At 37.6% G+C, this 14,602-nt stretch overlaps 1 non-coding gene across 1 annotated transcript; it reads left to right on the forward strand.

Annotated features, from left to right (window-relative positions):
• The first annotated feature begins 642 nt into the window (after window positions 1-642).
• LOC112768296 (small nucleolar RNA R71) lies at window positions 643-750 on the forward strand. Its single transcript, XR_003185731.1, has one exon. It is a non-coding gene; the product is annotated as a small nucleolar RNA R71 (small nucleolar RNA).
• Window positions 751-14,602: the final 13,852 nt, after the last annotated feature.

Consider the following 14,602-nt stretch of genomic DNA (forward strand, 5'->3'; position numbering starts at 1 on the left):
AATTTCTAATGGAAGACCTTGTTTCATTCATGAAACTTACAGTGGCCTTAGATAGATCAGAGACTGGATTTGCTAAATTAGAAGAGTTTTGTCCAGAGTTCTCTGTCTGTTGCTGAGTTGATGATGGAAAAGACTTGCTATTGCTAAACCTGTTTCTTCCACCATTATTAAAGCCTTGTTGGGGCTTTTGATCCTTCCATGAGAAATTTGGATGATTTCTCCATGTTGAGTTATAGGTGTTTCCATAAGGTTCACCTAAGTAATTTACCTCTGCTCTTGCAGGGTTCTCAGGATCATAGGCTTCTTCTTCAGAAGATGCCTCTTGAGTACTGTTGGATGCAGCTTGCATTCCATTCAGACTCTGAGAGATCATATTGACTTGCTGAGTCAATATTTTATTCTGAGCCAATATGGCATTCAGAGTATCAACTTCAAGAACTCCCTCTTCATAGGCGTCCCATTACTCACAGGATTCCTTTCAGAGGTGTACATGAACTGGTTATTAGCAACCATGTCAATGAGTTCTTGAGCTTCTGCAGGTGTTTTCTTTAGGTGAATGGATCCACCTGCAGAAGTGTCCAGTGACATCTTTGATAGCTCAGATAAACCATCATAGAATATATCCAGGATGGTCCATTCTGAAAGCATGTCAGAAGGACACTTTTTGGTCAACTGTTTGTATCTTTCCCAAGCTTCATAGAGAGATTCACCTTCTTTCTGTCTGAAGGTTTGAACATCAGCTCTAAGCTTGCTCAGCTTTTGAGGAGGAAAGTACTTGGCTAAGAAAGCCGTGACCAGCTTATCCCAAGAGTTCAGGCTGTCTTTAGGTTGAGAATCCAACCATAATCTAGCTCTGTCTCTTACAGCAAAAGGGAAAAGCATGAGCCTGTAGACTTCAGGATCTACTCCATTAGTCTTAACAGTATCACATATCTGCAAGAATTCAGTTAAGAACTGAAAAGGATCTTCAGATGGAAGTCCATGAAACTTGCAGTTCTGCTGCATCAGAGAAACTAATTGAGGTTTCAGCTCAAAGTTGTTTGCTCCAATGGCAGGAATGGAGATGCTTCTTCCATGTAAATTGGAATTAGGTGCAGTAAAGTCACCAAGCATCCTCCTTTCATTATTATTATTTTCGGCTGCCATCTCCTTTTCTTGTTCGAAAATTTCTGAAAGGTTATCTCTGAATTGTTGTATTTTAGCTTCTCTTAATTTTCTCTTCAGAGTCCTTTCAGGTTCTGGATCTGCTTCCACAAGAATGTTCTTATCCTTGCTCCTGCTCATATGACAAGGAAGAATGGCCAGAAAAATGATAATAATAATAGAGATCCTTTATACCACAGTATAGGGATCCCTTTGTGAGTGGAAGAGAAGGGGGAGACAAAGAATGTGATGTAAAGGAAGAAATGTAACTGTACGATTGGAAGAGATGTGAGATGAGATGTTAGGATATGAATGAATAAATAGAATAGAATGAGAGAGAAGGAGGGAATTTTCGAAAATTATTTTTAAAAAGGAGTTAGTGATTTTTGAAAATGGTTTTTGAAAAATTGTTAGTAATTTTCGAAAATTAAGTTTTAAAAATTAAAATAATTAATAAATTAAAAAGAAATTTTGAAAAAGGGGAGAGATATTTTCGAAAAATGAGAGAGAGAGAGTTAGTTAGGTGGTTTTGAAAAAGTTACGAAACAAACAAAAAGTTAGTTAGTTAGTTGAAACAAATTTTGAAAAGATAAGAAGTTAGGAAGTTAGAAAAGATATTTTGAAAAGATATTTTTAAAAAGATAAGATAAGAAGATTTTTTGAAAAGATATGATTGAAGTTAGTTTTGAAAAAGATTTGATTTTTAAAATCTCAATTAATGACTTGATTCATAAGAAATCACAAGATATGATTCTAGAATTTAAAGTTTGAATCTTTCTTAACAAGTAAGTAACAAACTTCAAATTTTTGACTCAAAACATTAATTGATTATTTTATTTTCGAAAATTTGTTATAAAAATAAGAAAAAGATTTTTGAAAAATATTTTTGGAATTTTCGAAAATAATTAAGAATTTTGAAAAAGATTTGATTTTTGAAAAAGATTTTGAAAAAGATAAGATTTTCAAATTGAAAATTTGATTTGACTCATGAAAAACAATTTGATTTTAAAAATTTTTGAAAAAGTCAATCCAAATTTTTCGAATTTGATGAGAGAAAAAGGGAAAGATATTTTTTTGATTTTTGAAATTTTTATGAAAAACATGAAAATTATGCAATGCATGAAATTTTTAGATCAAAACAATGAATGCATGCAAGGATGCTATGAATGTCAAGATGAACACCAAGAACACTATGAATGTCATGATGAACATCAAGAACATATTTTTGAAAAATTTTTAATGCAAAGAAAACATGCAAGACACCAAACTTAGAATTCTTTAATGCTTAGGCACTAAGAATTCAAAAATGCATATGATAAACATGAAAAGACACAAAACAAAAAATCATCAAGATCAAACAAGAAGACTTACCAAGAACAACTTGAAGATCATGAAGAACACTATGAATGCATGATATTTTCGAAAAAAATGCAAGATGCTTATGCAAGTGACACCAAACTTATAATGTGACTCATGACTCAAACAAGAAACAGAAAATATTTTTGATTTTTATGATATTCTAATTTTTTTTTGGATTTTTATTTATATTTTTCGAAAATTTAAAAGAAAAAATAAGGATTCCACAATTTTTAATATGAATTCCAGGAATCTTGCCATGTTAGTCTAAACCTTCAGTCCAGGAATTAGACATGGCTCACTAGCCAGCCAAGCTTTCAAAGAAAGCTCCAGTCCAAAACACTAGACATGGCCAATGGCCAGCCAAGCTTCAGCAGGTAGATCAGGAACAGTAGCAGGTGGATTAGCTCCAACTAGCTTGCTCTTGATAACAAATTGCAAGCCTCAGTCCAAAAGAATTTAGACATGGCTTTACAGCCAGCCAGGCTTCACATGCTTCATGAAACACTAGAATTCATTCTTAAAAATCTTGAATAAAATTTTTGAAAACATTTTTATTTTTATTTTTCGAAAACAGGTGAAAAGATTTTGAAAATATTTTTGAAAAATTTTTGAAAATAAAACAAAAAGAAAATTACCTAATCTGAGCGACAAGATGAACCGTCAGTTGTCCAAACACGAACAATCCCCGGCAACGGCGCCAAAAACTTGGTGCACGAAATTGTGATCTCCAGGCTCGAACAAATCTTGGTAATGGCTCCAAAGCTTGGTGCTCTGATCTTAATTCATAATTGTCACAACTTCGATACAACTAACCAGCAAGTGCACTGGGTCGTCCAAGTAATACCTTATGTGAGTAAGGGTCGAATCCCACGGAGATTGTTGGTATGAAGCAAGCTATGGTCACCTTGTAAATCTCAGTCAGGCAGATATACAGTGACAATGGTGTTTTCGAATATTATATAATAAAATAGGGATAGAGATACTTATGTAAATCATTGGTAGGAATTTCAGATAAGCGAATGGAGATGCTTTTCGTTCCTCTGAACCTCTGCTTTCCTGCTATCTTCATCCAATCTGTCTTACTCCTTTCCATGGCTGGCTGTATGCAAGGGCATCACCGTTGTCAGTGGCTACATCCCCTCCTCTCAGTGAATAATATGCTCACGCACCCTGTCACGGCACGGCTATTCATTTGTCGGTTCTCGATCATGCTGGAATAGGATTCACCCTCCTTTTGCGTCTGTCACTAACGCCCAACAATCGCAAGTTTGAAGCTCGTCACAGTCATTCAATCATTGAATCCTACTCAGAATACCACAGACAAGGTTTAGACCTTCTGGATTCTCTTGAATGCCGCCATCATTCTAGCTTACGCCACGAAGATTCTGGTTAGGAGATCTAAGAGATACTCATTCTAGCTTAATTCATGTAGAACAGAAGTGTTTGTCAGGCACGCGTTCATAAGGGGGAAGGATGATGAGCGTCACACATAATCATCACCTTCATCACGTTCTTGGGTGCGAATGGATATCTTAGAAGAGAAATAAGAAGAATTGAATAGAAAACAGTAGTACTTTGCATTAATCTTTGAGGAACAGCAGAGCTCCACACCTTAATCTATGGAGTGTAGAAACTCTACCGTTGAAAATACATAAGTGAAGGTCCAGGCATGGCCGAGATGGCCAGCCCCCTAAACGAGATCAATAGTCTCCTAAGATGAACAATGGAATAAAACTGAGACCAAAGATGCCTAATACAATAGTAAGAGGTCCTATTTATAATAAACTAGTCACTAGGGTTTACATGAGTAAGTATTTGATGTATAAATCTACTTCCGGGGCCCACTTGGTGTGTGTTTGGGCTGAGCCTGAGTGTAGCACGTGCAGAGGCCATTTGTGGAGTTGAACGCCAAGTTCTGTGCCAGTTTGGGCGTTCAACTCTGGTTTTGGATCCTTTTCTGGCGCTGGACGCCAGATTTGGGCAGAAGGCTGGCGTTGAATGCCAGTTTACGTCGTCAAGTCTTGGCCAAAGTATGGACTATTATATATTGCTGGAAAGCCCTGGATGTCTACTTTCCAACTCAATTGGAAGCGCGCCATTTCGAGTTCTGTAGCTCCATAAAATCCACTTTGAGTGCAGGGAGGTCAGAATCCAACAGCATCAGCAGTCCTTTTTCAACCTCTGAATCTGGTTTCTGCTCAAGTCCCTCAATTTCAGCCAGAAAATACCTGAAATCACAGAAAAACACACAATCTCATAGTAAAGTCCATAAATGTGAATTTAACACAAAAACTAATGAAAACATCCCTAAAAGTAACTAGATCCTACTAAAAACATACTAAAAACAATGCCAAAAAGCGTATAAATTATCCGCTCATCACATACTCACAAGCCTCTTTTCACCAACCACCTTCATATGACCCTAATCCATATCCATCATTTCAACAATCATATGAGCCATATGAACCACATATTGAACCACCACCACCTCAACCACAATGCTTTCAAGAACCACCCCCTCCATATTATTACCAAGATGAACCACCTCCAATGTATGAAATTTTTCAACCACAAGATGAACTCTACTTCCCACCATAACCTCCCATGGAAGAACACTCATGTCCATCGATCCAAGAGCCGTATGATCCTAATCATATTATCCAAGAGGAACAAGAGTCAAAGGATCATCTCAAGGAAACATTAGATCAACTTCAAGCGACCATGGAGCGTGTTGTGCAACAAGTGGAAAGAGTGGAAATTATTGAACCACCACAACTCTACCAAGAAGAACCACCTTCCTACTATGACCCCTTCCCCCAAGATCATGAACCCTTCCATCCACCCCAACCTCCAATGGATAACATCCTTGATGAGGTGGTAAACCGGTTAGCATCCTAATGCTTGAATACTCAAGAAACTCCCATGGCTACATATGGAGAGTCAAATGAAGAGCATAACATAAAGGAGAGATTGCTGGAGAATGAGGGAAGTTTCTTTGTATTGGAACAATTAGAGGAAGCTATATTTCTTGAAGACAAGAAAGAAGTGGTTGAAGACTTAGGAGATGCAGAGCCTCCTTGGGAACATAGAGTTGAAGAAAACCCCTCCAAGAAGATTGAATTTGATGCTAAGGAGGAATGTGCACAACCTCCAAGGCATATCCCATTTGAAGACTTGGATGGGATAGAGCAAGAATTAAGTTCCCTTGGCAATGAAGATCAAGCATCAAGTCTTAGTGGTGGTGAATCCTTTGAATATGAGGAACCTTCTCCCAATGAGATGGAAAGCAATATGGAGGTAAATTTCTCTCACCCTCCCATTTATGATTTGAATAAGGGAAAAGGCTTATATGGAATTGATGAACAAAGGATTACATTTGAGAAAACTTGTGAAGAGGTGGAAGTCCTTAGAAAGAGAAGGACTGGAGTTGGATACGCTTTGTCAAGACCCTTAGAAGCGTCTTTGCCTAGGTTGCCATCTACTCCTTCACTTGAGTGGGTAAAATTCATCTCTATTAGCTTTATTGTCCCACTTGAGTATGGCTTGCTTGAAACGGATGGTCAACTTAGGATGCTTTGTGGGATGAAGCGTAAGAGAATGATGTTTCGTGGTTGGCATTGCAAATCAAGGCTCATTTTGTTTGATACATCAAGAGTTAAATACAAAGGTTGGAATAGTGCTTACCTACATGGGTCTAGGAGGATTGTTGGCCACTTTATTGAGAATTCATCATGCTCACCACCCGGATGGACTAATAATGATCAACAATAAGACAGATGTGAAAATAGAGTACGGGATACCGGATTACTGATGCATAAGCATCTTTCCTATCATTTCCTAGTAAATTTGCATCTAACTTGTTGTGTTTAATAAAGAATTAATTATCTTTTAGCCAATATGGATGCTACTTTGACTCTTTTATAATTTTGTTTATTTTAGGTAGCATTCGGCTGGATTTGATGGAGTTTCTGCAGCACAAGAACCAAAGGAGATGGTAGCGAGGAGAGACACGTACGCGTGACTGATGTGTGCGCGTGATTTGGATCTTTCCTTGGCGACGCGTGCGCAAGACCGACGCGTACGCGTGATTTGAAGATTTGCTCAGCGACGCGTATGCGTAAATGACTCGTACGCGTGACACACGAATAAGACCATCAACGCGTACGCGTGACTGACGCGTATGTGTGACATGTGCCACGTGCAGAAAATGCAGAAAAACGCTGGGGGCAATTTCTGGGCTATTTTGACTAAGTTTCTAGTCCAGAAAACACAGATTAGAAGCTACAGAATGGACAAAACAAGTGGTCCCCACCCATCAATTGAAGACTTGCTAATTATTTGATTAATTCTGATTTAAAATTCAAATCATAAATTAGGAAAATATATTATGTTAGTTTTAGAAATTAGATTTTAAATTATTAGGATTAGATATAAAAGAAAGAAACTTTTCTTCCCTAAGGGGGATTCTATTCGAATTTACATTCCGTATTTTACAGTTTACCAGAATCCTAGTTTTCTTCTCAAAACCATGAGCAACTAATCCTCCATTGTTAAGGTTAGGAGCTCTGTCTATTTGTATGGATTGATTTTATTGCTTTTCTATTTTAATTCATGTATGGATTTATAATTTAAGAATTGTTTTCGCTCTTTATCTTATGAGTTTGGGTGGAACGGAAGTATGACCCTTTTTCTAATTGAGTTCTTATATAACTTGGAAAAGCTCTTTTCTTGAACAACACCTTGAAAACATATTCTCCTAAATTTTAATTATCTAGATCTAACGGGATACGTGACATATAATCCTTTTATTTTTGGGTAATTAGGATTTTTGTAGCATATAAACTGGAATTTGATCATCAACCTCTAATTAGAATTAATTGACCAAGGAACTGGCAGTTAATGAATTTTAGAGGAGACTAGAAAGGTCTAACGAATTAGGGTCTAGTCACACATAGTTTTCCATGAATTAAATCCTGCATAATTAAAATAGTTAGTAAGAAAAGTTAATCCGGAAAAATAGATAACTCTGAAACCTTAACTGTCTTCTCCATATTTTATTTCCAACTCATTTACTTTACTATTTTAATTTCTGAACGATTGTTTAATGCTTCTTGAGCATTCAAACACTCTTTTTTGTTTGTCTAACTAAGCTAATTAATCAATTATTATTGCTTGATCCATCAATCCTCGTGGGATGACCCTCACTCACCTGAGGTATTACTTGGTACGACCCGGTGCACTTGCCAGTTAGTCTATGGTTGTAAAATTCGCACCAAGTTTTTGGCGCCGTTGCCGGGGATTGACTATGATTGACAACTATCAGTTATTTGATTGCTTAGATTAGGCGTTTTAGTTTTAATTTTATTTAAATTTTGCCTTATCATTTTCGAAAATTTCTTTAATAATAGTATTAATATTTTTCCTTAATTTCTGAAATTAAGTTTGGTGTTACCTAGTGAATTTTATTTTTCCTATTCATTTTTCTGTTAATTTTCGAATTTTTTATTATTAAATTCAGTTAATAATTTCAAATTTTTATTTATTTATTTTTTATTTAGTATTTTTATTTTATTATTTTATATAGGTTACCTCACTGGGAGTTCTCTGCACTCTGACGTAAAGAATCCCATCTTTTCTTGTCTTCTGTCTGTTTATGAGAAAGAACAGGGACAAGGAACCTCTGTTAGACTTTGATCAACAAAGGAGAGTGCTTGGCTCTTATTCTACCCCTACTGTGGATCTTTATGGAAAAAGCATTGTGGTACCTTCTATAGCTGCGAACAACTTTGAGTTGAAGCCACAACTGGTCACCCTGGTGCAACAAAATTGCTAATATCATGGACTTCCTGATGAAGATCCAAAAAAGTTTATATCAAATTTTCTGCAGATTTGAGATACTGTGAAGACAAATGGAGTGAACCCTAAGGTGTACAAACTCATGCTCTTCCCATTTGCTCTGAGAGATAAAGCAAAGCTATGCCTAGATTCCCAACCAAAGGAGAGTTTGAACACTTGGGAAAAGGTTGTTACTGAGTTCCTCACAAAATTTTTCCCACCAAAGAAGCTGACTAAGCTTAGGTTTGAGGTTCAAACCTTCAGGCAGAAAGAGGGTGAAACTCTTTATGAAGCTTGGGAGAGGTAAAAGCTACTGACTAGGCAATGCCCTCCGGACATATTCTACAAATGGACCCAACTAGATATCTTTTATGAAGGCATGGGTGAGATGTCCAAGATGAGCTTAGATACTTCTGCAGGCGGTTCATTGCACAAAAAGAAGACACCAGAGGAGACTATTGAGCTGTTTGAATTGGTTGCAAGCAACCAATATTTATACTCATCTAATAGGAACCTTGTGAACTCTGAGACATCTCAGAAGAGAGGCGTGCTGGAAGTGGAAGCTGTTAATGCTCTTCTTGCTCCGAACAAGCTTATGTCTCAGCAAATAAATCTACTTACTCAACAGATGGGTGGCATGCAAGTCTCAGCTATCAACACTCAAAATCCACCTCAAGAGAACTCCTATGACATGACAGGTAATTTTGTGCAAAATAATAATTATGATTATGCTTAATTCTCTCCTGAACAGGTCAATTACATGGGGAGTGCTCCTAGAAATCTCAATAATGATCCCTATTCTCAGACCTACAATCAGGGGTGGAGAAATCACCCAAATTTTGGATGGAGATACCAACCTCAGAGACCTCAAAGCTTCAACAATAATTCTCAGGGCGGCTTCAAACAGAACAATTACAATAACGCCAATTTCAGTCTCAGCAGGAAACTCTAAACCCCAAGAAGATGCTAATTGGGAGATGATGAAGAGTTTTGTGCAGGAAACCAGAGCATCAATCAAGAATTTGGAGATTCAGATGGGTCAAATAGCCACAAGAGTTAATGAAATTGATCAAAGGACCACCAATAGCCTTCCGGGTAACACAATTCCAAATCCAAGAGAGGAATGCAAGGCTATCACCATGATAAATAGATAAGTGGCAAGTATGGAAGCACAAGTTAGTGAGGAGCCCGTTGAAAAAGAAGATCCAGAAGAGAAGAATGAAGAAGTAGAGCACGTCCCTCCAAAGCGTGCACACAACCCATTCCCTAACTCTCTTGACACTTATCCTACATTGCTAAAGGCTCCTGAGTATAAGCCTAAAATGCCATATCCTCAGAGACTTCAAAAGTAGACCAAGGACAAGCAGTTTTCAAAGTTCTTGGAAATCTTCAGAAAGTTGTAAATCAATATTCCTTTTGCTGAGATTTTGGAGCAAATGCCTATCTATGTCAAGTTCATGAAGGAGCTGTTGTCAAGGAAGAAGCCTTTAAGGGGAGATGAGACAGTGGTCCTGACTAAAAATTGTAGTGCTATCATTTAGAATAACTTACCAAAGAAGATGCCAGACTCAGGGAGCTTTCAAATTCCATGCACCATTGGGAGCACAACTTTTGAGAAAGCCCTATGTGATCTGGGGGCAAGCATAAATCTAATGCCCTTATCTATGATGAAGAAGCTGAAAATCCAAGAGGCACAACCCACAAAGATAGCATTACAGATGGCAGACAAATCTATGAAGCCTGCACACGGATTAGTGGAGAATATCTTGGTCAAAGTGGGTAAGTTCTTTGATGCCAGGACATTTTGGCCAGTTTCACTGACCTTTTCTTTACTGTTTTTAAGGTAGTTTGATGCATTTCCTTAGGAAATAAGCTAGTTTTGGGTAGATATTCACTTACATCTTGATTCAAGCATACATTGTGCATTTTACATGATTTCATGAGGATTTTGCATGAATTTAAGGACAAAAAGGACGTTGCATTTCCCATGACTTGGAATAGAACTTTGATGCACTTTATTGCTTAATTTCAGGACAAAGGAAGCAAAGAAGAACCACATTAGTGGCTACGTTAGTTGCACTAACGTTAACACTAACGTGGAATGGGAGTAACTTGCAAAGTTAATGAGAAAAGTGATTGCCAATAACGCTCTCGAAGCTATCATTGCCCACGTTAAGAAATAGAGCCAACGTTAGTGACACTTAACATTATCACTAACGTTGAACAAAGATCATGAGTGGCCACGTTAGAGTCCATGTTAACCTAGTTAACGTGGCCTCTAACGTTAAGAAGGATGGGGGGAGCCAACGTTAGTGGCACTCAACATTGTCACTAACGTTGGCCAAAGCACATCAAGCTAGAAATGCTTTCTCATGCTGGACCAAATTGGGTTTGGATGGATATGTGACTATAATCCTCTCAACACTTGGTTTGAGAAACGCATGTGGTATAATCAGTGACCATACTTCATCTCTTCTCATGAGCAATTGACCAAGGAATTGGCTATTGATCAAGATTTGAGAGATTGAATTACAAGAAATTGTAATTCAATCACTTAAGATTGCCAAGGAGATCAATGAGTGCATTGATTGAGAAAGAGATGAAAATGAAATTGATCCGGAGAATGCAATATCTCCTAAGCCCAATGAACTCCCCATTTCTGATCTTACCCATTCTCTTTAATTTCTGTTATTTACTTTAATGAGCAATTCCCCCATTCCCATTTACAATTCTGCAATTTACCTTCCGTCATTTACTTTCAGATCTATAATTCTAGCATTTACTTTCCTGTCAATTACCTTCCCGCCATTTTATTTTCTGTAATTCTCAACTAGAACAATCCTCTAATTAAAGTTGTTTGATCAATCAATCCTTGTGGGATTCGACCTCATGATGCCAAGGCATCTTAGGCTAGTTTCACTAGCCTTTTTCTTTTATTTTTAGTTGTTTTATGCATTTTCTTGAGCCTTAAGTAATCATTTGGGCCAAATAGTCATGCCTGTCTTAAATCATTCAACATGAAGATTTTGATGCAAATTCCATGAGTTTTTAGTTATATTACTTGAATGCTATGAATGGAAGATTTCTCATGAAATTTTGCAAGACTTTGATGCAATTTTTTGGATGATTTCAGGGAAGAAGAGGCTAGGCAAGGAAGCAACAAAATCAATAAAGGAAGCTTGAATATCACATGTGGAGTTTAAGTTCCAGTTTAAGCTTAAACTGGAACTTAAACTACCAAGCCATATAATGCTGGAATTGAAGTTTAACCTCCAGTTTAACCTTAAACTGGAGGTTAAACGCCAGAAGTGAGAATCTCACCAGGGGAGCATTTCCACGTTTAACCTCCAGTTTAACCTTAAACTGGAGGTTAAACGCCAGAAGTAAGAAAGGCACCAGGAGCATTCCACGTTTAAGCTCCAGTTTAACCTTAAACTGGAGCTTAAACGTGTTCGACTATTTTTCTCCTCCAGGGTTGCTTTCTCATTTCCACGTTTAAGCTTCAGTTTAACCTTAAACTGAAGCTTAAACGTGCTCGAGCTTGTGCCTCCAGGGAGTGCCAGCGTTTAAGCTCCAGTTTAAGCTTAAACTGGAGCTTAAACGTGTTATATGGAACAGCTTGACCATGCCTTCTTCAAACATAAATAACTTGAGCTACAAAACTCCAAATGAGGTGATTCAAAATGCATTGGAAAGAAGACATCTAGAGCTTTCCAAGCATATATGGCATGCTTGGTGGATACTAAAAATTGAGGGAGAAAACAGCCCCGTAATGTGCATAGAAGAGCATAGTACCAACATGCAATCAGGCCAGCTGACCTCTTCACCTTCCATGGAGTATAACTCGAGTTGTAGAAATCCAATTGAGGTGCTTCCAGTTGCGTTACAAAGCTGACATCCATAGCTTTCCAACAAGGTATAATAGTCTATATTTGGCATCAAATTGGCAAGGTTGACAAGAGAACAAAGTGACGACTCAAGAAAGGGGGGTGCAACGTTTGAGTGTAGTTTAATGGATCATTATCCTTTTTGGATCAATTATGTCACTCTACCCTTCAAGCAAGCAAGGCCCATCAACAACACCAAATCAAGGCCACAAGAATCATCTAGAATAGTTTATTTTCATTTGATTGTAATTTGCTTTGAATTTCATTTTCATTTTGTAATTTAGGGAGCCTATTTAAAGGCCTTAGTTTCTGCATTTGAGAAAAAAGGGGGGATTGAAGGGGAATCCAGCCCCTGAGGGGGAAGTTTTACACAGAGAGAACTTTGGATCATTTTCCTTTAGTTTTGTAATTGAATTCAGAGCTATGACTCACTAAACCCCTTTCATTGGGTTAGGGAGCTCTATTGTAATTCAATGAATCAATAATAGTTTTATCTTCTTCTTCAATCTTTTCTCTTGAATTTTGTTAGAAAGCTTCTCGATCTAATTCCATTGGGTAGTTGTCTTGGGAAAGAAACTACCCATAATTGGAATCCTTCGGAACCTTGGGAAAGGAATGGAGGATTCATGCTAGAGAAGCTTTCTCACAGTGAATTGGATTGGGGTTTGGATGGATATTGTGACATGTAATCCTACCAAATTGTAGTTCATGAAACTGTGTGGTATAATCAGTGATCGAGCATCATCTCTTCTTATGAACATTTAAACCAAGGGATTGGGAATTTGTTCGTTTTTAGAGAGAATTGATGAGACAAGGGATTGGGATCCAATCATATAAGATTGCCAAGCAAAATTCAATGAATGCATTGATTGAGGAAGGAATAAAAATGTTTTGATTCGGAGATCTCAATATCTCCTAACACCCAATGAATTCCCCATTTCTGATTTACCACTTTCTCTTTACATTCTGCAATTAAATTCATGCAATCACCCCCATCCCTTTTAATTTCAGCAATTTAGCTTCTCGCTCTTTAATTCATGCAATTTTACATTCCGCAATTCTCATCTAAATCTTGATTCCGCTCAACTAGAACATACTTCTAATCCGAATTGCTCACTCAACCAATCCTTGTGGGATTCGACCTCACTCTATTGTGAGTTTTTACTTGACGATAACCGGTGCACTTGCCGGAAGGAATTTTGCCGATCGTGCAATTTCCTAAATCGTAGCATATCAAGTTTATGCGCATCAAGTTTATGGCGCCGTTGCCGGGGATTGGTTTTCGATTGACAATTCTCCAATTGGAAGTTAACTAGATTGAGAAATTTTTCTTTTCTTTTGTTAATAGTTTTTGTTTCAGTTTATTACTGCTAATTTCTGCAAATTTTAATTTGTTTTCTTTGCTTATTCACTTGTTAGCATACTAACCACTAGCTGTTTGTGATATTGCCTCACTATGGAATTTCCACTATCTTTGGATGAGTATTGTTTGAGACTGAGCACATTGCAAAAAAGAAAGGAGTATCCATCATCTTTTGGTCAATCAAAATTCATGAGAAACTGTCCACCACCACAGAATGATTCATGTTATTATGCTCATGGTGGGTGGGAGTATCAGGAACAGGAAACGGGGTACTTCCCAGAGCCACAAAATGGTCCATGTTTTGGTGAATTTGATCACTACTCAAGTTGTGGCTGGGAAGATCAAAACCAAAGAGATTTCACTTATTCACACCCCATTCATCAAGAGCCATCACCTCTGAATTATCCAACCTCACCTCCTAGTTTTACATATCCAAATTCTTCATCACTTGAGCATTTCTCAGCACAAAATTCCTTCTCAAATTCATACAATTCATTTCACTATCCACAAGACTCATTCCACTACACACAAGAGTCATACCACTACCAACACTCCAACCAAAGACTCTATCAGCCCACACAAAACACATACTCCCAGCCACCATATCACAGCCAAGATAATCAACCCCACCAACCTAATCCGAGCCAACAATTTCAAGATCAATTAAACAGGATAGAAGGAATGATTGCAACCATGGGCAGAGATGTGGCCGATTTGAAAGGCTTTAAGGAAGAAGTGATATCCAACTTACAAAATCAAGGTGCTGCTATTCAAAAGCTAGAAGCACAAATTGGATATCTATCAAAGCAAATCCCTACCCACAATTCTTCTAGTGATACCATGGCAAACCCAAGGGAGGAATCAGAAGAACAAGAAATGGAGAAAGTCAATCAAGGGAGATCACACTCCAATGAAACAGAGAGTTGCAAAGAGGAAGGGTTCATTGAACCACAAATTCAGGAAGCTTTTGATGAACAGGATACTCCAACTGTCCAACAACAACCAAGTTCTGAGA

The sequence above is a fragment of the Arachis hypogaea genome, chromosome 17, assembly GCF_003086295.3.
Source record: "Arachis hypogaea cultivar Tifrunner chromosome 17, arahy.Tifrunner.gnm2.J5K5, whole genome shotgun sequence".
In the NCBI taxonomy this organism is placed as follows: Eukaryota; Viridiplantae; Streptophyta; class Magnoliopsida; order Fabales; family Fabaceae; genus Arachis; species Arachis hypogaea.